This window comes from Podarcis liolepis (assembly GCF_965112155.1).
Source record: "Podarcis liolepis genome assembly, chromosome: 16".
Classification (NCBI taxonomy): domain Eukaryota; kingdom Metazoa; phylum Chordata; class Lepidosauria; order Squamata; family Lacertidae; genus Podarcis; species Podarcis liolepis.
In genome coordinates, this window is record NC_139567.1 from 23,584,702 (window position 1) to 23,607,108 (window position 22,407).

A 22,407-nucleotide genomic window follows, 5' to 3' on the forward strand; every position below is an offset into this window, starting at 1 on the left:
TGCGCATGTGCACGGGCCTCCTTCAACCCGGATGTGCACCGTAAATAATGCTTAAAAGGTAAAGGGACCCCTGATCATTAGGTCCAGTTGTGACCGACTTTGGGGTTGTGGTGCTCATCTCGCTTTATTGGCCGAGGGAGCCGGCGTACAGGTTCTGGGTCATGTGGCCAGCATGACTAAGCCACTTCCGGTGAACCAGAGCAGCGCACGGAAACGCTGTTTACCTTCCCGCCGGAGCAGTACCTATTTATCTACTTGTACTTTGATGTGCTTTCGAACTGCTAGGTTGGCAGGAGCAGGGACTGAGCAATGGGAGCTCACCCCGTCATGGGGATTTGAAACACCAACCTTCTGATCAGCAAGTCCTAGGCTCTGTGGTTTAATCCACAGCGCCACCCGCGTCCCTTAAATAACGCTTACGCATGTGCAAATAATGCTTGCGCATGTGCACAAGCTATTTCCGGTGCTCCTCCAACCTGGAAGAGGGCAGCCACGCAGCGCAGCGCCAGTAAGAGTGGGCGGTGGCAGCGAGCATTGCCGCAGGCTGGATAAATGAGTCCCTTGGGCCTTATCCGGCCCGCGGGCCTTAGTTTGGGGACCCCTGTACTAGAGGTTTAAAAGCCTGTAACAATTCATAGAAGTTCATAGAAGAGGCAAGAAGCAAGGAAGAAACAGTCAAGAATGATATGTTTTACTATGAGAAGGTAGTGGTGTTGCCTCTGGCTAGATTTGCAAATTACTCCCTTTTCTGTGGTCATTTGATCTGTTATCTCCTGCTCCTCCAGGTATGCAAAAAAAAAAACAAAACCCTTTTAAAGTATTTTCTCCCATTTTCAACTTATAAAAGAATGAAATGGGGCGGGGAGACACACCTTGGATGAATTGATGTGCAAGGAATAACCTGAGGCACTTCAGAAACATGTGGATAATTGTTCTTACCATTCTCCACCCCTTCCCTGTTTTGTGAAGAGATTTCCCTAGCAATAGTGGTCTGTGATTTATAGCCTGCTCCTTGTTACAGCCCGGGTAAGTTCCCCATAGGATGTGTGATGTTGGCAAGAGTTCCAATCAGAAGACATTAACTTCCTGTCAGGTTTGTCTGATAGATATGGCAAATAACAAAAGGGGGCACATAAAATGAGAATAATGCTCAAAGGGTCTATCACCTCAGGTTGCCTGTCACCTCGGGTTGCCTTTCTGGGTCCCTCCACAAAATCCCAAATTTTTGAGTGGCAGACATAAAAGCTGAAAAATGAACAGTAGGGAACTCAATTTAATTCAGTCAATTAAGACAAGATGACTGCCAAGGGAAAGAATCTGTGAGGAAATATTTATGCAACGGCATCTTGTGTTTCACTGTCGTATGTGAAAGATCATCCTAAAACGTTGCTGCAGTGGTCTAGAGTTGTTACTGCAAAGATCCCATGGCGAAGAGAGGTACAAGGTGCTACTACGTACAGTAGTTCATTTCTGTGTATGGTAAGCCTTCAAATCTCACAGAACTCTTAACCAAATAGTTAAGATAAAGCAAAGTGATACAGATATTAGTTTTTTATGTTGCTGGATAGAAGCCTAGTTGCAAAAGTATTTTAGACAGACACATAATTGCTTAGTAGGGTTGTTTGTTTTGTTTTGACAAATCACCTGCAGAAGAACGTAAGGTCTCTTTGTAACTGGACTCTGCCCATGTATTTAGCAAGGCTCCCTGCAGAGCTGTGCCTACTATGCAGTTAAGAAGGACAAGGTAATTTGAATTCTGCAGTCATTGTACAAAAGGCCAATTTGTAACCTTATTGCCAAAATAAAATAAGATTTCTAAATCCTGATACTTGAGAAGTCCGTTTTGTTTTTGTTTTTTGTCATTCAGTTTTGTAGAAGTTTTGATCCACATAAGGCCCAGTAAAACACAACTTGATGGAGCCTGGGTCCCATGCTAAATAGTTTGAATGTCCACAATTAAAGTAGGGATTTTGAAGATTGCCACTACCCAACTGGTTTTTAAATTTGATTGGAAAATCCAACTCTAATAGTATTTTTTTTAAAAAAAAGATTAAACATAGATTATAAAGGAGGACAGTGGCTTATCAGTAAAACTTCGCATTTATATATTTATCATCTAAAGTTGTGATTCTTCATGTTCGCACTTTGCTTTCCCTTAGAAAAGTGGTCTTTGACTGATTGAGACCCAAGACCGACCTCTGACTCCCAGGCTGCAACGTGGGGTCCACTTTTGCTTTATACTTAACAGTGCTGTTAGTGTTCGTTATTAATCCTAAAATGGCAATATACCCAGTGCTTCCCACCCCCCACCCCCGAAAATAGGTGGCAGTACTCATCATGAAGTTGGATGAGTGTGGATAAGCGCCACACTTTTTAACAACAAAAAGAGGTGCCATTAGTGCGTACCCTGGAGTACCCCCTGAAAACTCCCCACTGAATATACAGTACCTACTATTACCTTAGCATTACAGCCATACCTCGGGTTACAGCTGCTTCAGGTTGCGTTTTTTTGGGTTACGGATCGCCGAAAGCCGGAAGTACCGGAATGGGTTACTTCTGGGTTTTGGCGGTCACGTATGCGCAGAAGTGCTAAATCGCGCTTTGCGCATGCACAGAAGCACCAAATCGCAACCCGCACTGGTGCAGATACAGGTTACGAATGCTGCGGGTTGCGAATGTGCATCCCGCACAGATACTTCTAAGGTTTTCACGGTACTACTAAGTGAAAACCATTCTTGCAGTGTCAGGAGAAAGGCACGAGCATGTGGTTCACCAGCAATATGTATCATATTAATAATAATAATAATAAAGCCTTGTGCATCTTTCTCCTACCACACTGCAGCATTTGTGGAAATTGATAAAATGAGGATCTCATCAGAAGAACATGTCATAATCCAGACATGCGTGTAGTGCTTCTTTGCTCTGGTCAGCCTAAACTGAAATCCGACGTGCCAACAACAGCTTTGCTGAGACTCACCTGGTGTGGCCTCGACCCACCTGCTGGTTGAAGACCTGTACCTTAGAAGGCCTTGCCTTTCAAGCCACAATGCAGGAGAACCTATGATGTGCCACTTTTAGACAATGAAGCTCATCTCTCTGAAAGATCAAGGGTGGGGCGGAATTCCTTTAGCAGCTTGAAAGGAAAATCCAGAAGAAATATTTCTTCAAGAAAGGGATAGCTTCAAGTACGTTACTTAGTATGGTCAATGAGAGAACCTAAATTGAATTGATAGACAGAAAGCCTTAAGAGTGTTTTCCAAAGTCTTTCTGGTCTGATCCTGAGCAGGACGGCTCCTGCAAAGAAAGGTGGTGAAAAGAAGAAAGGACGATCATCCATCAATGAGGTGGTTACTCGGGAATATACTATAAACATTCACAAACGGATCCATGGCGTGGGCTTCAAAAAGCGGGCTCCTCGTGCTCTCAAGGAGATCCATAAATTTGCAATGAATGAGATGGGGACTCCTGATGTACGCACTGGCACCCGCTTGAACAAGGCTGTCCGGGCAAAAGGAGTAAGGAATGTTCCTTACCGTATCCGTGTGCGTTTATCCAGAAAACGCAATGAAGATGAGGATTCGCCTAATAAACTGTCACATATGTGCCAGTTACCACCTTCAAAAGCCTACAGACTGTTAATGTGGATGAAAACTAATCTTTCATTATAATAAAAATGTTATGACACTTTTTTTAAAAAAAAAAGTGTTTTCCAAAAAGTGAAAAAGACATTGCCACAGAAGGTTCAAGTGGCACCACAATATGAATGTTTTGCACATGCCATTACCATATATTCTCTGTATTAATGTAAGCTATGTACAGTGGTACCTCGGGTTAAGTACTTAATTCGTTCCAGAGGTCTGTACTTAACCTGAAACTGTTCTTAACCTGAAGCACCACTTTAGCTAATGGGGCCTCCTGATGCTGCCGCGCTGCTGGAGAACGATTTCTGTTCTCATCCTGAAGCAAAGTTCTTAACCTGAAGCACTATATCTGGGTTAGCGGAGTCTGTAACCTGAAGCGTATGTAAGCCGAGGTACCACTGTATATATGGGGTTCCATATTTACTAGGCCTCTGGCTCATTATGCTCTTCCAAGGTGGCCACCAGTGTGAAGTCTCCCTGTGATGATTAGCCATGGAAGATGATGTCTCAAAAGCCCAACAGTTTTGGGGGAAGCTAAAGCATGGTTTTTGGAAAGATCAGCTCCTTTGCCTTGTTGTTTTGGGAGAGGTGGCCTTTCTGCTTTCTCATCTTTCCAGTTGTTAACAAAACTCCTTGGAACAGAGAGCGTGTCTAGCATTGTTTTCAGGAAGCAATCGCTGCCATTCCTTGTAGGGAGAGCTATCCATTGCAATAACCAAATGAAAGCTTGACATTTTTAGTGTCTAAAAATATAGGAGTTTCACAGCCTGGATCCACATTAAGGAAATGCCGACAGTTCTGGGTCATCCTGCAAGGCTTAGAAGATAAAGTTCCATCATTCCTTAATGTGAAAAGGATTAACTTAAATGGTGACAGTCATTAGGGGGCCACAAAAGGCTTTTTGTGTGTGCATCACACTGTACAATATGTAGGTAATATTTTCACAGATACAATGGCTGATGCAATAACAGCTACATTTGCAGCCCAATTCAACTTTGCCTTCCTTTTCCCAGGAAGGCAAATGTTAAACCAAATACTTTCAGGCCTCCTTGTCAAAGATATCTGGCTTACGTTGCATCAACATTTTCTGACCTCCTGTAATTTGGTTATTACAAAGAGAGAGACTGACTTGTCATGCATTCTCCCAGTAAATTAAACAGCTGTTAGGTGGGGGGGAGTTGAATTAGATCTTTGGGAACAGGCATATCCAATCTGGTCTTTGTGTGCTTCATGTGTATGGGAAAGAGTCCCTGAGCAACTTATAACAGACTGCAGCCAGGTTTAACCAGAATGGCATCCCAAATGGTACACGTTATACCTTTTGGGGTATACCTCTTGGGAGATCTGCTTCTGCAAAAAGGAAGGACACAGCATCATGTCAGAGTTAGAATCATGCTGGACAAAAAGTGGCAAATCCCCGGGACCAGATGAATTGATGGCAAAATATTATGAAAAACTAAGTGAACAATTGGTAAATCCATTGAAAGATGTGATGAATGAGATTTTAAAAACAGGTGAAATCCCAGAAACATGTAAAGAAGCCTATATTACAGTAATTCCAAAACAAGATTCTGATTTCCTGCAAATAAAAAATTATAGGCCTATTTCTCTATTAAATAACGATTATAAATTATTTGCAAATATTTTAGCTACCAGAATGAAAAAAATATTAAGTGAGTATATACATCAAAATCAGGTAGGATTCTTTTCCCTTATGGGGTATTCCAGAGCCTGTAAAAAGTCTTTCTAAAGTTCCCTATCGGTAGGAGGTCAACCAGAGTATACTGAGAAACAAAGTGTCTAGTAAGCCTGATCTTTATTAAAGGAATTATTGCAACAGGGTCCCCGCTCACCACACGCAGGAGGGAGGAGAGAACCCTGAACAATGGTGCGCAAGCCCTTATACAGACTTTTGAAATTGCCCACCCTGTAGCCCAAGACCACCCGCCTGAAACAACGTACATACATCACAGCAGGAGGCAGTCTAGAGCAGAGGAGGTGGCCAACAGCAGAAATCCTGTTTTCCATGTACAGGTAGGTAGCCGTGTTGGTCTGCCATAGTCGAAACAAAATAAAAAAATTCCTTCCAGTAGCACCTTAGAGACCAACTAAGTTTGTTACTGGTATGAACTTTCATGTGCATGAAAGCTCATACCAATAACATACTTAGTTGGTCTCTAAGGTGCTACTGGAAGGATTTTTTTTATTTTGTTCTGTTTTCCAAGACACCTGATAATGGTCACTGATTGCATTACCTGGGCAGTCTGGCCATTCTTTTGTGATAATTAATACTTTAGTTCTGGAATCCAGGTCACAGGCTTACCCTATCCACACACAAATACAGCCTTAAGACAGGATTTGAAAGCAAAAAGACAATGGGAAGGCTTTCCCCGTTTGCCTCCCTTACTGCAGAAGAATATCTGAGGTCATTGAGAGAGTCAAAATGGCTTCAGGATTGCTCTCCCATATTATTTCAGACACATGGTTCATATATTTAGATATGTGTGCATTTATGAATATTCATTCTATATTTGAGACCTTAAAATTCTAAAAACACTGTTTTTGATATTGATTTGTTTGATATACTTCAATATAGACAAACACCCTAGTATTTGGGGTGGGGGATATCTTATTACCCTCCTTAAATAAGCAGGACTGTCCAGGAGGGAGAGGAGTGGAACACAATAGAGTTGGATAATGGTTCTGATAATATGCTGGAAAACTTGACAAAAGGAGTTGAGAGATGAGAATATTTTGCAGAGAGCTAAGGAGAGCTCTGCTGCTGAGTTTTGGCTCCAGGCAACGACATAAATATCCCTTATTCTACATAAAGAGATAAGTGCTGGTGTGTGGAAGGCAGATTAATTTAAAGCAGCGCCTTTGTGATGGCAGCTGAAGGCAAAAGATCTCTCTTAACAATATGCTTGAACTGTTTCATGCTGTAACCTGGAATGCATTGATAGGAGGTGGAAGGGACTTGAGGAAATATTCTCTTGAAATGTTTTAGATTGTTTCCACACCAGGAGTACTGTAAGGCTTCTCTCCTCAAATTCTGCATTAGTCAAAACAGGATTTTGAATCTAAGAACATAAGAGCCTGCTGAATCAGGCCAGCAACCCATCTAGTCCAGCTTCCTGTTCTCACAGTGGCCACCTAGATGCCTGTGGAAAACCAGTAAAAAGGACCTGAGCACATAATCACTCTCCCCTCCCATGGCTTCCAGCAAACTGGTAATCAGAAGAATTATTGCCTCCAGTTGTGGAAGCAAAGCATAACCATCATAGCTAGTAGTCATGGATAGCCTTCTCCATAAATTTGTCTAATCCTCATCTAAAGCCATCCAAGGTGGTGGCCATCACTGCCCCTTGTGGAAGTGAGTTCCACAGTTGAACTCTCTCTTCAGTGTCAGCTGAGACCAAACAAAGAGAGCAGCAGTTGTGGGGATTCTTACTGGGTTTTGTTTATTATTATTAGAACTCTTTTAGCAATACAAAGTGCTTTTTTTGTTCTCACATTAACTTACTGATTGATTTTGATAATGAATTTATGAATAGTATAAGATTACTGAAGCAGTGCAGAATTTAAAATAATTCATATGAAATCAAATAAAACTCAAAACAGTTTAAAATTGCGGGAGCAGGGCTTCGAAATAGGTTGCTATTCCCACTTTGAAGATGATGAACTGAGGTTGACGTAATAGGTTGTAAAGGTCACACAAACGGAATTAACGTCTGAGGTGAAATTTGAGCGTGGGCTGTCCAGCATTCTTCAATGTGCAGCAATGAAATGTGGAGGAACCTTCATTTTCTGCATCCCTTTACCTAAGTTCAGCCATCTCTGGTATATATATATAAAGGTTCAAAATCAAATGGAAAATTGTAGGTAGATGGTCCAATTCTGTAGGCATCACAGATAATGCAGAGCCTCTTCTGCCACAGTTTCTTGTTGGTTATCCTCATTCTCTGGTTGAGAAGGGAGCTCTGGGAATTTTAATCAGCTGCCATTGTACTGGGCAGTGCATAGAAAAATGCGGGTGAGGGTGCACTTTGAGATAGATTAGGCTGTGGGTAAGTGACTTGCCCAAGGCATGGGTGTAGCCATTATTTACTTTACAAGGGGCAGGCTTTATGTTGGGGGGGGGGGCAGAACAGAGTTATCTGTGATGCAATTGGCCAGTTAGTTAAGTATTTTTATTCATTTACTTGATTTTTACTTATTTGCTTATTTTTACTTAATTTCTGCTGCTTCCCCCCCCCCATGGCTACACCCATGGCCTCACCCTCACCCAATGAGTTTCATGGCTGAGGAGGATTTGAACCCTGGTTTCCCAGGTCCTAGTCCAACACCCTAACCACTACACCGCTCTGGCTCTCATTAGGATCCTTTGTTCTGTTCCCTTCTTGCCAGCTTGCTAAACAGGCTCACTCTTCCCTTATGAAAGACAGAACCTGTGAGTTAGGGATTCTGTGTGCTATTTTCAGAAAAGTGGGCATGTTTTTGTGCGTATGTCTAATGGCTTGGTGTCTTTTGAGAAACTGCTTTCCTTGGTCCCAGTGGGGAGAGGATGGTGATGGAAGGATTTTCTCCCCCCTCACAGATGTAAATATTCATGAAGCTGCTGAGGCTACCAGGTGGGAATGAGAGGGCCTCATCCATAAGTAAAGAGCATCAGTATCTTACGGCATTAGTGAGAAGAGACTGACATCACTTTGCTTTTATTTCTTTCTATTTTAAAACATCCTGGTTATAATACTCAGCTCTGGCGCATCCAGCAAATTTCTGAAGATTTTATTTAAAAGGAAACAAAAAACACACACAAACAAGCCCACTCTGTACTGCCCTAAAGGAATATAATAAACTCAGCAGTGGTAGTTATGCATGCTAAGATGTACAAATGTCCCTTCGTGTGCATGCACACGAAAGCTCATACCAATAACAAACTTAGTTGGTCTCTAAGGTGCTACTAGAAGGAATTTTTTAATTTTGTTTCGACAACGGCAGACCAACACGGCTACCTACCTGTCCCTTCCATGTTAGGTTGGGTATCTTGGAGTTCTTTTACATGATTGGATTTTGTGTCTCCTATCTTCTCCCAGCTTAGGGTTTCAAGGCCATATTGATCCCAGGACACTCACTGATAGAGCAGAGGCTGTGCCCTGAAGGGCAAGGCTGAGGATGGGCAGTAGTTCAGGCATATCTGATGATCTGGTCAAGCTCTCAGTTGGGGCAGCAGGCCCAGGCAGGACAGGACAAGTAAGGGCACAATATAGGCTTCAAGTACGCTAGAGAGCTCACAGTTGTCCAGAGCTCACCAACACTTTAGCTTGACCTGTATTTTGATTGTATTGATTGTATTGATTAAGTCCCCTGGGTCTTGTTCCACAGCTGTGCCTTGGGGAAATGTAATATTACCTGCTGAAACAGAAGCTCAGTAAACCAAATCTCTCTCTGATTTTCCACACATCTGATCAGATCCAATTCAGTGGGTAAGATCGGATTTTCGCAAGGCACAGCTGCAGAACAGACGAATTCTCAGACCTGGGAGAATTACTTTGTATACAATACAATCAAAATCCTAGCAAAAGTATTAAAGAACACTAGGACTCGCTCAGAAAGAGCTCCCCCCCACCACCTATGACAAATGATGATCCTATGACATGAAATCATAGAATCACAATTGTAAGTTGTAAGGGATCCCAAAGGTCATCTTCTTCAATACCCTGCAATACAGGAAGTACAGCTCAATAATCCTGATGGATGGCCATCCAACCTCTGTTTAAAAACCCTCAGTGAAGAAGAGTCCATCATGTTCCAGGGTAGTTTGCTCCACTGTCAAATAGCTTTACCACCTGAAAGTTCTTCCTAATGTTTAGTCAGAATCTCCTTTCTTGTCATTTGAATCCATTGGTTTGGGTTCTGGATCAGCAGAAGACAAGCTTGCTCTATCTTCCATGTGACAACCCTTGTCGTTGCAAGTTGTTTAAAACTGCTTTTAATATTGTATTTCACTGTTTCAACTTGCCCTGGGACCTTAGAGTGAAGGATGGGTATTTGACAATGATGGTGATTATAATTTCATACCAGAAATTGGTATGCAAAGAAAATTGCTGCTGTTCTTGATCAAGCATTGCATTTGGCATAGTGACAGCAACCTGAACAGACATTGTGGCTTTTAATCTATCAACAGATGATTTGGGATCAGGTCTCAGTTGAACATCTGTGCTGAGCGGCAGTGAAATCCATGGCCCTTTTTTTCTGGCACAGCAGCTTCGCAAAGGAGAAGGAAGAACTTCGCCATTGTGAGCTCCTGTTATGAATGACTTTACCTGGAGGTGATATCTTCCGCCAGGCTGACTTTGACATTAAAAATGGAAGAGGCCAGGGACGTTTTCCACCCAAAGCTCAATGGAAAGTGGCAGGTGTCAGATTTTTGCAAATTTCTAAATGTAATCTACAGGCTTCTGTTGACAGGGACATGAAGGCTGCAGCCTGGAAAGGAGCCAGCCTAAACTGCCACAACCTAGAAATACAAATAATTCTAAAACTAGGAAAGAAAGAGAAGTTTAAAGCTTTCATTTTAACTCAAAATGCCACAAGGTGAAGACCTAGCAAGTCTAACATATGCTGCCTATGTCCATGGCTGTAAAATTTCACAGCTTTGCTATGGTCAGGACTCGAGGGGAAATGAGGGGTGGTTGACCCAAGGTTTGTCAGATAGATGCATAGATACTTGAAAGATACTTGAAAGTCACAAGTAGCTTTCCCTTGCAGCCTTACATAATTTTGGAGGCCTGAAAAAATGGATGAGGTGCTTTGATAAGTGGCAGTCAATTAGCTGTTGCCCCTCTTGGCTTATTACATCAAGCAAGGAGGGAGTGGCTGGATCCAGAATGTCATAAAGGCTTCCTTAAGAGAGGAGGCAGCCCATCTGCTGTTCAACAGTTCCTGCAGAACCCTAGTCTGGACCTTAAGAATTATTTATTATTAAATTCATATCCTACCTGTTTTATTATTAAATTCATTTCCTACCTGTTTAGGGAAGCTTTTAAAGTTTGATGTATTACAGTATTTTAATATTTTTTTGGAAGCTGCCCAGAGTGGCTGGGGAAGCCAAGCCAGATGGGCGGGGTATAAATAATAAATTAATATTATTATTATTATTACCATTTCTCCAAGGAGCTCACGATGATGTGCCTGGTTCTCCCATTTTTATTTTCACAATAATCCAGCAAAGTAGGTTAGTCTGAGCGTTGGTGACAAGGTCACCCAATAAGCTTCACACCTGAGTGGGGATTTGAACCCTGTTCTCCCAGGTCCTGATCCAACACACTAATCACTGCACTACACTATCTCACTTGCTATTAAGAATGTAAGAGCCTGTTGGATCAGGCCAGTGAGATCCAGCATCCTGTTCTCATCCAGATGCCTGTGGGAAACCTGCAAGCAGGACCGGAGTGCAAGAACCCTCTCCCTTGCTGGGGTTTCCAGCAACCACAAAAACATTACAGTGGTGCCCCGCAAGACGAATGCCTCGCAAGACGGAAAACTTGCTAGACAAAAGAGTTTTCCGTTTTGGAGGTGCTTCGCAAAACGAATCTCCTATGGGCTTGCTTCGCAAGACGAAAATGTCTTGCGAGTTCCTGCGGGTTTCCCCCCCCTCTCCCCCCCTTTGTGATGGCCTGGGATTCCGATTCGGAGGATGAAACAGAGGAATCCCAGCCTGCACAAGAGTCCCCGCCTCCAGGGCCGGCTGAACTGGGGCAAGGCCTAGATGCTGAAGAACCTGCACCTGTGGCAGTGCATCAGGAGCTGGCCCCAGGTGAAACCCTTCTGGCCCCAGAGAGGCTTGACGACTCAGTGGCCACAGGTGAGCCTCCTCCAGGGCCCAGTAACCCTTCGGCCTCTCCTGATCTGCAGAGGCTTAGGGCAGAGAGGCGAAGGGAACTGGTTGCCCCCAGGAGGAGTGCTCGCCTTAAGGCCAGAGGAGGCGGGGCTCCTGGGGGCCGGGACCGCCCCTGGCCTTAGAAGAGGATAAAAGCCCAGTCAGCCCGGCCCCAGGTTGCGGGAGCAACGTCGTTGTTGGCTTCGGACCTTCCTGTGTTCCTGATCCCTGCTCGGCCTGTTCCTGACTATCCGGTACTCCTGTTCCCTGCTCTGCTTCCTGTTCCTGACTATCCGGTACTCCTGCTCCCTGCACAGCCTCTTGTTCCAGCGTTCCTGTTCCCCGCCCGGCTCTCTGCCTCGGACCTCGCCCCTCTTCGTGTGGACTCTGCTACACCCAAGGTACCTTACCCCCGGGACCAGCACAGTTTGCTCCCGCCACACCCGCACTCCCCCTTCGTAGGGGTGCGTTCGGGAAGAGCCAGAGGCCATGGCTGAACAGGCGGCTGCACTGGTGGCTTTGGCCCAGAAGAACCAGGCCTTGACTCACACCGTGCAGCAGCTCAGTGACGCGGTTGTGGCACTTCAGCAACACTTGGAAGCCCTACCGGCTCCTGGGGCCGACGCCCCGGCTCCGGGCAAGTACCCAGTGGCTTTGCCTGAGAAGTTTGATGGAGCCCCGGCCAGCTTTCCCATGTTCCTGGCCCAGGCCAAGCTGTATATCCAGGGGCGAGCCCGGAACTTTCCTGATGACCGCACCAAGGTGCACTTTTTGATTAGTTTGTTAAAGGACCAGGCGGCCAAGTGGGCGTTGCCGCTACTCAGGCAGGACTCCCCCTTGCTGGCAGACTATACGGGGTTTTGCAATCGTTTGGAGGCCGCGTTCGGCAACCCCCAGAAAGAGAGTCAAGCCAACCGGGCGATTCGGCGTTTGAAACAGGGCAAGTCCACGGTGGCCGCATATACCACGGAGTTTCGGCTGTTGGCACAGGACTTGACCTGGATTGACTCGGCACTGCGGGACCAGTATCTCGAAGGGCTTTCGGACGAGGTACTGGACCAGTTGGCCACAATGGAACGCCCCACCACGCTGGACACCCTCATTCAACGGAGCCTACAAATAGACGACCGGTTGGAGGATCGTCGTCAGGCCCGGGGTCGCCGACACTTCCAGTTCACGGCACCAGCTTTTTCCGGCAGCCCCACAGTCACAACTGATTTAATGGAGGAGCCTATGCAGCTCGGGGCAGTGCGGCCACGCCTTTCCCCCGCAGAGAAGGCGCGGCGTCGGGAGGGAAATCTCTGTCTTTACTGTGGCGGAAGTGGACACTTCGCTCGGTCCTGCCCTGAGAAACGCCAGCCGCAGGGAAACCGCCAACCCCAGTAGCTGATGGCCCTAGCTACCGGGGGTCCCAAACCGTACAGAATGGGCCCGCACCAATGGACTTGCAACATCTTATGGTTTCGGTACGTTTATACCCTCCAGGGGGGCCCTGGATCCTCACCCATGCTTTGGTAGATTCAGGGGCAACCCGCTCCTATATGGACGCTGCTTTTGCCACCCATCATCAGGTGCCACTTCGGAACAAGCCAGTACCGATCCAGGTGGAAGCGATTGACGGACGACTTCTGCGTTCAGGTGCTGTTACTCAGGAGACCCAGCCCCTGGTCCTGTGTCTCCAGCAGCACCGGGAGTTGCGAACTTTGGACATTGCCTCTATGCCCCGCTTCCCCCTGGTGCTCGGGTTGGACTGGCTGGAAGCCCACAACGTTCAGATTGATTGGGTCAAACGGACCGTGCACTTCCCAGACCCATGTTCCCATGCTCAATCCGGAACGCTGGCGGCCGCGCCCTCAGAGGAGGCAGCACCCACGCTCCCAGCCGTGTACCAGGACTACCAGGACGTGTTCGAGGAACGGGGGGCAGACCAGCTGCCGCCGCATCGGCCTTTCGACTGCGGCATAGACCTCCAACCCGGAGCGCCTTTACCAGTGAGTCGCTTATATTCCCTAACAGAGCCAGAGCGCGAGGCTTTGCAGGACTTCTTGCGCAAGAACCTGGAGCGTGGGTTCATTAGGCCTTCCACCTCGCCTACCGCGGCACCAGTGCTTTTCGTTAAGAAGAAATGTGGGGAACTCCGCCCTTGCCATGATTACCGAGCCCTGAACAAAATTACCGTCCCAGACCGGTACCCCTTACCCCTTATCTCGGAGCTGCTGGAGCGGGTGCAAGGGGCACAGGTGTTCACCAAGCTGGACCTCCGAGGGGCCTACAACTTGATTCGGATCCGAGCCGGGGATGAGTGGAAGACAGCGTTTGGGACCCGGTACGGGCAGTTCGAATATTTGGTTATGCCTTTCGGTTTGTGCAACGCGCCTGCTGTGTTCCAACGCTACATCAACCACGTGTTTCAGGACTTGTTGGACAAGTACGTGGTGGTGTAATTGGATGACATACTGATTTACTCCCGTGACCCGGCTCACCATGAGGGACATGTCCGGACCGTGCTGCAGCGCTTGCGTGAGCACCGTTTGTACGCAAAGCTCAGCAAGTGCGAGTTCCATCAGCGGACTGTGGACTTCCTTGGTCACCGGCTCTCTCCAGATGGGGTGCAAATGGACCCGGGGAAGGTGACAGCGGTTCGAGAATGGGCGGCACCCCGGAACCGCAAGGACCTACAGCGTTTCCTGGGGTTCGCCAATTACTACCGGACCTTCATCGCTGATTATGCTCATCGCACCACCCCGTTGACCCGGCTACTGCGCCCAAAGACGCCGTTTTCCTGGGACAAGGAGGCAGAGGAGGCGTTTCAGGGGTTGAAGGCCTGTTTCCAGAGGGCACCAATCTTACAACATCCTGACCCCTCTCGACCCTTTGTGGTGGAGACCGACGCCTCCAGTACGGCTCTCGGTGCCGTCTTGTCTCAACAGATTGGGCCTGAAGCGCCACTCTTACCCTGTGCCTTCTATTCCCGCCAGCTCCTACCAGCGGAGCGTAACTATACTGTGTGGGAGCGGGAACTACTGGCCATCAAGGTAGCCTTTGAGGTCTGGCGCCACCATCTTGAGGGGGCACGACATCCGGTGGAGGTGAGAACCGACCACCGGAACCTGGAGTACCTCCAGACCACCCGCAAGCTGAACCAAAGACAGATCCGGTGGGCGTTGTTCTTTTCCCGGTTCCAGTTCCGGATCCGCTACATCCCTAGCTCTCAGAATCAGAAGGCGGATGCCCTGTCCCGGAAACCTGAAGACAACGCAGACACGGTACAGCAAGCAGAACCCACCACGATCCTACCTCCGGCTGCATTCCTGGCCACCCAGGAGGCGCAGCCACTGCAGGTTCGGGTGCGGGAACAGCAGCGGGTCGACGCTTGGGCCCAGGATCGGCTCCGGGAGCTGGCTGAAGGGTCCAGCCCACAGTATCCGGGGCTGGTCCTGCATCAGGGCCTTCTGCTGCATCACGGTCGTCTGTACATCCCGCCAGGGCCACTACGGCTGGAGGTTCTCCGGATGGCCCATGATGCCCCAGCAGCGGGACACTTTGGACGGTATCGGACCACCCATCTGGTCAGTCGTGAGTTTTGGTGGCCCCGCCTGAAGGCTGACGTGGCTCGCTACGTTGCTGGTTGTGATGTCTGCCGGCGCGCCAAGGGACCTACCGGGCGACCCCCCGGCCTACTTCAGCCATTGCCAGTTCCACCGCGCCCTTGGCACACGGTTTCATTGGACTTTATAGTGGACTTACCCTCGTCTCGTGGCTGTACCTGCCTTCTGGTTTTCTCCGACCATTTCACCAAGATGGTGCACTGCGCTCCCTGTCCATCTGTACCCACAGCCAAGGAAACTGCTCAGCTGTACCTTCAGCATGTCTTCCGCTTGCATGGCCTACCTGAGCGCGTGGTGTCCGACCGGGGCGTTCAGTTCACATCCCGGTTCTGGCGAGCATTACACCAGACCCTCGGGACAGAGGTCTGCCTCTCGTCAGCCTACCACCCACAGACCGATGGCCAGACGGAACGGGCGAACGCGGTGCTGGAGCAGTACCTCCGGTGTTACTGCAGCTACCAGCAGGATGACTGGGTCGACCACCTGGCATTGGCAGAGTTCGCCTATAACAACGCAGTGAATGCATCCACCCAGCAGACCCCGTTCCAGGCCAGTTATGGTTATCATCCACGGCTGTTTCCAGAGGTGCTGCCGGCGTCCGCGGTCCCGGCGGTGACGGAGTGGCTTCAAGAGCTCCAGTCCCAGCAACAGCTTTTGGTGGAGCAACTGCACCAGGCCAAGGAAGCGTACAAAGCCCAGGCCGACCGCCACCGCCAGGTGGGGCCAGAACTTCGCGTCGGTGACCTGGTTTGGCTCTCCACTCGCCACCTCCACCCCTCTCGACCTTCACGGAAGTTGGACGCCCGCTTCACCGGCCCGTTCCCTATCGTAGACCAAGTCTCTCCTGTGGCATTTCGTCTCCGGTTACCCGCAACCCTGAAGGTTCACCCGGTCTTCCACAGGTCCCTTTTGAGTCCGGTGGCCCCACCCGACGAGTTCCACCCGAACCGTCCCCGACCGCAGCCAGTGTTGGTTCGGGGAGAGCCTGAGTACGAGGTGGAACGCATCCTGGACTCCCGATACCGCAGGGGAAAGCTGCAGTATCTCATTGACTGGAAGGGGTACGGACCGGAGGACCGTTCCTGGGAACCAGCGGCCAACGTCCACGCACCTGCCTGCCTCCGAGAGTTCCATGCGACGTACCCCGGCAAGCCGGGTCCGGACCCTCGGTTGAGGGGGGGGCCTGGGAGGGGGGATGGTGTGATGGCCTGGGATTCCGATTCGGAGGATGAAACAGAGGAATCCCAGCCTGCACAAGAGTCCCCGCCTCCAGGGCCGGCTGAACTGGGGCAAGGCCTAGATGCTGAAGAACCTGCACCTGTGGCAGTGCATCAGGAGCTGGCCCCAGGTGAAACCCTTCTGGCCCCAGAGAGGCTTGACGACTCAGTGGCCACAGGTGAGCCTCCTCCAGGGCCCAGTAACCCTTCGGCCTCTCCTGATCTGCAGAGGCTTAGGGCAGAGAGGCGAAGGGAACTGGTTGCCCCCAGGAGGAGTGCTCGCCTTAAGGCCAGAGGAGGCGGGGCTCCTGGGGGCCGGGACCGCCCCTGGCCTTAGAAGAGGATAAAAGCCCAGTCAGCCCGGCCCCAGGTTGCGGGAGCAACGTCGTTGTTGGCTTCGGACCTTCCTGTGTTCCTGTTCCCTGCTCGGCTTCCTGTTCCTGACTATCCGGTACTCCTGTTCCCTGCTCGGCTTCCTGTTCCTGACTATCCGGTACTCCTGCTCCCTGCACAGCCTCTTGTTCCAGCGTTCCTGTTCCCCGCCCGGCTCTCTGCCTCGGACCTCGCCCCTCTTCGTGTGGACTCTGCTACACCCAAGGTACCTTACCCCCGGGACCAGCACACCCTTTTTCTAAGCCGCTAAGCCACTTATCAGCTGATCCGATAAGCCGATAAACCGCTAAAAGCCGCTAAAAGCTGCTAATAGCGCTAATAGCACTAATCCGCTAATCCGTCAATGGGCTTGCTTCGCAAGACGAAAAAACCGCTAGACGAAGAGAATCACAGAACGGATTCTTTTCGTCTTGCGAGGCACCACTGTACTTCCTCTGGCTATAGCAGGTGAGCATAGCCATCATGGCTAGTAGTCATTGATAGCCTTCTCCTCCATGAATTTGACCAACCTTCTTCTAAAGCCATCCAGGTTGGTGGCCATCACTTTCGCTTGTGGGAGTGAGTTCTATAGTTCAGTGGTGTCCAAACTTTTTTCAAAGAGGGCCAGATTTAATGAAGTGAAGGGCCATGGGGGCCAACCAAAGTTGTTGGGTTTTTTTTAAAGGATTTTACCCCGAATTTGTTGAGGGTTTTTTTAGGGTTGAAGTTGTTGAGGTTTTTTTAGGATTTAACCAGGAAGTAAACTATCACAGGGGCTGGATGAAATCTGACCAGCGGGCCAGATTAGGGCTCCGAAACGGACTTTTACATGCCTGCTATAGTTTAACTCTGTGCTGTGTGAAGAAGGATTTTCTTTTATCTGCCTTGAATCTTCCAACGTTCAGTGTCCCTGTATCTCCATGAGTTCTAGTGTTATGAGAGAGGGAGGTCCGTTCTTAACCTGAAACTGTTCTTAACCTGAAGCACCACTTTAGCTAATGGGGCCTCCTGCTGCTGCCGCACCACCGGAGCCCGATTTCTTTTCTCATCCTGAAGCAAAGTTCTTAGCCTGAAGCACTATTTCTGGGTTAGCGGAGTCTGTAACCTGAAGCGTTTGTAACCTGAAGCATATGTAACTCGAGGTACCACTGTAATTTTATAAACTTGCCTCATGTCAGCTCTTACTTGCCTTTCCTTTAAATTAAAAAGTCCTGAATGTTGTAGCCTTTCCTCATATCTCCATCCCCTTGTTCACTTTGGTTGCTCTTTTCTAGACTGTTCGTTTTCTCAACTCTGCAATATGCTTTTTGAGGTGTAATTCGCTTCTGTATTATCCCCTTCCTGGGCAAGGCACTTGAGTGGGTGGTTTCTGTGCAACTCCTAGTACTACTGGATGAACTGATGTTGCTATATGTCATCATCTACATGTATATAATATACACACTTAAAATAAAATCACACGTGTTGAAATATAGAGTCATGGTGCTCCCCAGCAGAAACGGGAGAGATTCCCAAGAGACAGAATTAGCAAAACAGAAACAAGCCAGAGTGCAGAATGCTCAAATAGATGATTTATTACAAAATAGAAACAAGGACATAGTATTCAGATGGAACCAGCAATTGTTTGGTTAAATCTACAGAGGAGGTAGGAGATGGAGAAGTCAGAGAGAGGCGGACAGTGTGGGAATGATAGAGAAAGGCTACATAGGGAAACTAATGCCAAATAAGGAGATTAGTGGGCGATCTAAGGGGAGCCATATCAAGATGCAGAAAGGAGTGAAAATGTAAACAGCAGGTTGCTAAGGCACCATGAGTAGAGGAGACAGAGTTAAGGAGGGAAAGGAGATCGGAGTTTTAAGTCTGGAGTCATTCTCTTGTTCCCACAGTGTATAGTGAGTGCAACAGTTTGTGTGGGGGATTGAAAAGGGTTCCATGCGCATCTTTCTGGGTATGGCTTTCTGACCTTAGCACTGGGTTTCACAGTGCTTGTTTTGTATGGCCTTTTCCCTCTTCGGGGCCCTAAGAAGCCATTCGGCAGGTATGCAATGGTACCTTGGTTCTCAAACTTAATCCGTTCCGGAAGTCCATTCCAAAACCAAAGTGTTCCAAAACCAAGGCACACTTTCTCATAGAAAGTAATGCAAAATGGATTAATCCGTTCCAGACTTTTAAAAACAACCCCTAAAACAGGAATTTTACATGAATTTTACTGTCTAACAAGACAATTGATCCATAAAATGAAAGCGATAAACAATGTACTGCAGTCATACAGTCAATCAATCAGTAGCTGAATTGGGTTCCACACAGTCGCAAAAGCAAAACAAAAAGAGCCACAAAAACACAAAATAAATAGCAAAAACAGCATAACACTCAAAACGGAAGTGTGGCACTCAAACTGGAGGCGTAACACGCAAAACAGCATGTTCAGCTTTCAAAAAAAGGTCTCAAACCAGAACACTTAATTCTGGGTTTGCAGTGTTTGGGTTCCAAGTTGTTTGAGAACCAAGGCGTTTGAGAACCAAGGTACCACTGTATTATGAAGCTTGGTTAGTTTGGACTCTGGTTGTAGTGGTTGGGGCATATATGTACTCTGGAGTCCCCTGCAGCACAGCAAGGGAGCTGTCCCTTTTCACATCAGTGGAAGAAAGCTAATAAGGTACTTCTAACCTTTAACCCTTTGTGACCAGGAAAGATGAAGACTTCTTGAGTCAAGGTGCTGGGGGAAAAACAATATGGCGAAAAATGTGCTCCCTTCGAAACTATGATTCATTTTAGTTGGCATTCAGGCATGTTTATCACTGCTTTGATCATCCTCACAGATGACCAGGAGAACGGTGGGGAAGATACACCCTGCTGACCCGAGGGTCACCTAGTTCAGTGTTTCCCAACCACTGTTCCGCGGCACACTAGTGTGCCGCGAGATGTTGCCTGGTGTGCCGCGGGAAAAATTAAAAAATTCGAAAGATTTTTTTTTAAAAGTCAAATTTTTGATTGGGGCGCCGTCACTAGATGACCCCTGGGGTTCCCTCCCTCCCTCCCGCTCTGCGCCTCCCTCCTCCTCCTCCTCCTCCGGGGAGGCCCTTCCTGGCTCTCGGCCAAGGCTTGGCGGCTGCCACTCACTCACTCGCTCGCCCACCCGTCCCTCCATCCCTGCACCCGGCCTCTCCCCCTCCGTCCCCGGCGCGGGGGCTGCCGGGATCCGTAGTCCCCTCGCCCTTGGGCTCCGCGCCCGCGCGGGGTGCGCGAACTACGTTTCCCAGCGTGGCCTGGCGGGCCGGGCGTTTTGTTTGAAGCGCTCTTCTCCCGGCCATGGAATGAGCGCGGCGGCGGCCGGGCGGGTAGGGGCTCTTCAGCGCAGACCCCACACAGCCTGCCTGCGCCCCCGCGGAGATCGGGCGGCAGGATGGAGCCCGGGGATCCCCGCGGAGGCGGAGCGGCGGAGGCTGCCCCCCAGGTAGGGCTGCGTCGGGGGTTTTTTATTTTTGCAATGCTGCATCCGCGCCGGAGGGGACGCATCGGACCGCGGGGAGACCCCTTGGCGGGCGTGCAGGGCAATGCATGCGTGCAGGCGTTGCATGGAGTGCAGTGCAATGCAATGGCAACGCGGTGCCCTGCATGCATGCATGCAACTTCCACCGGCGCTCCGGACTTGGCAGGTGAGGGGGGTCCCCAGTGGGTGGCAGAGAGAGCCGGGAGGGCGAAGGGGAGCCGGGGGGGAGCAGCGCTGCTCCCCGAGCAGAGCCCGGGGGGAAACTTCGGCGTCGTTGCGCCGGGTGTTGGAAGCGGAGGCTGGCGGGGGCCCCTCACCTGCAAAACCTGGTCGCCTCTCATATATTTCGTGCATTGCATTCATCGCCCGCTTTCTCCTCCAAGGAGCTCCCGGGGGCGCGCGTGGTTCTCCCCGTGTTATCCTCGCAACAACAGCCCTGCGAGGTGGGTCAGGCGAGTGGCCCAAGGGAGCACCCAGGGATTGTCCTGGCCAGGTGGGGTGATTTGAACCCTGCTCTCTGCCCGGTCTTCGTCCTCATTTAGCCCCCACATGTGCATGACTGTGCATGACTGAGGTTTCCCCCCCTCGTCTTGGCTATGGTGTGAGTCTGTGCTGTTAATTAATGGGGTTCTGCCTTCGGAGAAGATGAGCCAGCCCTCAAGGAGGTGATTATGTAATTTGCTAGCAATTCATGTCCCTCCCGGCGTGACGCTGCGCGCTGACGTCACGGGGCTGTAATGGTGGTGTGCCTCGAGATTTTTTTCATGAAACAAGTGTGCCTTTGCCCAAAAAAGGTTGGGAAACACTGACCTAGTTCAACCCGCTGTGATGCTCCTGTTGGTGCTTGCAGAGACATAGCAGGGCTTGCAAACACCAACAACCTTCTGATAGTCATTGCCTGCAAAGGCACAGGACTTTAGGCTTTTCAAAAGGGGGCTCTGTATTTCTGCAAAGCCTCATGGTTCACCTGGGCATGCTGAGATTTATCTTCTGTTTCTTAGTAGCCGCATCTCAGTTCCATTTCTGTTGGCACTCACCGCGTGAGTTCTGCATTAAGCAAGAGTCATTGGATTAATTTACACAATACTTTGAAATGGTACAATTTGGCTTTCTGGGTATAGAATGTAATCTTTTTATTTTTGATGGCCATTTTATTGTCGTTGCCCTCTGCCTGTAAAAGGAGAGACCTTAGTTAAACAGCCAGCTGGTTTATGTTGAGATCTCCATGGAATACAGTGAAGCGCAATAAATAAGAGCCCCAATTTATTTTGTAACCGGTGACATTGCGCTCTGTACAGTATCATAGTTGTTATTCTTCTCAGTCCTTGACTGCACCTGGCCAGGAACTGGAAGAAATGTGTTTGTTTATTTACTTACTTCAGATGGATTAAGACTTCCAGCCCTAGTTTAAAAAATAAAATACTGGAAGGAAACATTCTGAATCATTTCATCTTGCATATTTAGATGTTAATAAACATCATTGGCTTTAATGAACGTCATTCTCTGTGAATGCACATTCTTGAGGCTTGACAGCAGTTTATAGCATTTACATTAGGCAGCTAAGAGGAATTTTGTGATTGAGGATTTATTTAGCCATTACACTGAACATGGGCATGAGGGACTTGTGTATCCATTTTTGGTGCTTCTGGTGTCCAAAAGGGAAAGTTGTGCATCTTCTCTATACTGAGATGTGTAGGCACCAGACATAGGAACAATTTACTGTGAAGCAGATCAAGAACACCCTGCTTTGGATGTTGGAAGGGCAATCAGGGCAACCACCCCAGGACCTGTGCCCTTGGGAGACCCACAGCTTGCACCGGTGGCCACAACTGGCAGATCCATTTCATGGGTTGCCCTGCCGCCTCCTGGCCACCAGGCTGGGCTCGCCACCTCTTCCTATCCTTGAGTTATGCAGGGAAGGATAAATTGGAGGCAGGGAGTATGTGGACAGGAGAGGGGCTGCAAAAGAAGGAAAGGAAGTAAGGTTGGGAGGAGGAATGGCCGCCATGTTTTAAAGGAGGGCAAAGGACAGAGGCAAGGGGGACGAGATGGCAAGGGGGTCCCACACAGTGTGATCTGCCGCACATCCAACAAACCCCAGGGATGGCCCTGCATGGAAATGGGCTACTTCCCTTACTCTTACATGACGCCCAAAACCAATCACACGTCATGTTTACACGCTTATTGCCGGGGGTGG

General features: G+C 48.8%; 1 pseudogene across 1 annotated transcript; it reads left to right on the plus strand.

Moving 5' to 3' along the window:
• The first annotated feature begins 1,042 nt into the window (after positions 1 to 1,042).
• LOC310696142 (large ribosomal subunit protein eL31-like) lies at positions 1,043 to 3,655 on the plus strand (annotated as a pseudogene). The gene is made up of 2 exons: positions 1,043 to 1,093; positions 3,234 to 3,655. The product of its transcript is annotated as a large ribosomal subunit protein eL31-like (transcript).
• Positions 3,656 to 22,407: the final 18,752 nt, after the last annotated feature.